Here is a 579-nt window from a genome sequence, read left to right as displayed (position 1 = left end):
TCTGTCTGTCTGATCTATCTGTCTGTCTGTCTGTCTGTCTCTGTCTATCTATCTATCTGTCTGTCTGTCTCTCTCTCTCTGTGTCTGTCTGTCTGTCCTATCTATCTGTCTGTCTGTCTGTCTGTCTGTCTGATCTATCTGTATGTCTGTCTGTCTGTTTGTTCGTCTGTTTGTCTGTCTGTCTGTCCGTCTGTTCATCTGTCCGTTCTTCTCTCTGTCTGTCCGTTCATCTGTCTGTCTGTCCGTCTGTTCATCTGTCTGTCTGTCCGTTCATCTGTCTGTCCGTCCCACTGTTCATCTGTCTGTCTGTCTGTCCATCTGTCTGTATGTCTGTCCGTCCGTCTGTCTATCTGTCTGTTCATCTGTCTGTCTGTCCGTCTGTTCATCTGTCCGTTCTTCTCTCTGTCTGTCCGTTCATCTGTCTGTCTGTCCGTCTGTTCATCTGTCTGTCTGTCCGTTCATCTGTCTGTCCGTCCCATTGTTCATCTGTCTGTCCGTCTGTCCATCTGTCTGTTTGTCTGTCTGTCTGTCTGTCTGTTCATCTGTCTGTCTGTCTGTCTGTTCATCTGTCTGTCTGTC

At 47.8% G+C, this 579-nt stretch overlaps 1 protein-coding gene across 1 annotated transcript in view; it reads left to right on the top strand.

The window, feature by feature from the left end:
• The window catches only part of LOC107569848 (cytokine-dependent hematopoietic cell linker), an 18,230-nt gene that overhangs the window by 11,300 nt on the left and 6,351 nt on the right, over positions 1-579 (top strand). The gene's annotated exons all lie outside the window — the stretch shown is intronic.

This window comes from Sinocyclocheilus grahami, unplaced genomic scaffold, assembly GCF_001515645.1.
Source record: "Sinocyclocheilus grahami isolate Dianchi unplaced genomic scaffold, SAMN03320097.WGS_v1.1 scaffold1386.1, whole genome shotgun sequence".
NCBI classification, from domain to species: domain Eukaryota; kingdom Metazoa; phylum Chordata; class Actinopteri; order Cypriniformes; family Cyprinidae; genus Sinocyclocheilus; species Sinocyclocheilus grahami.
The sequence above is the reverse complement of the archived record's forward strand: the minus strand, read 5'-3'. Positions and strand labels throughout refer to the sequence as shown.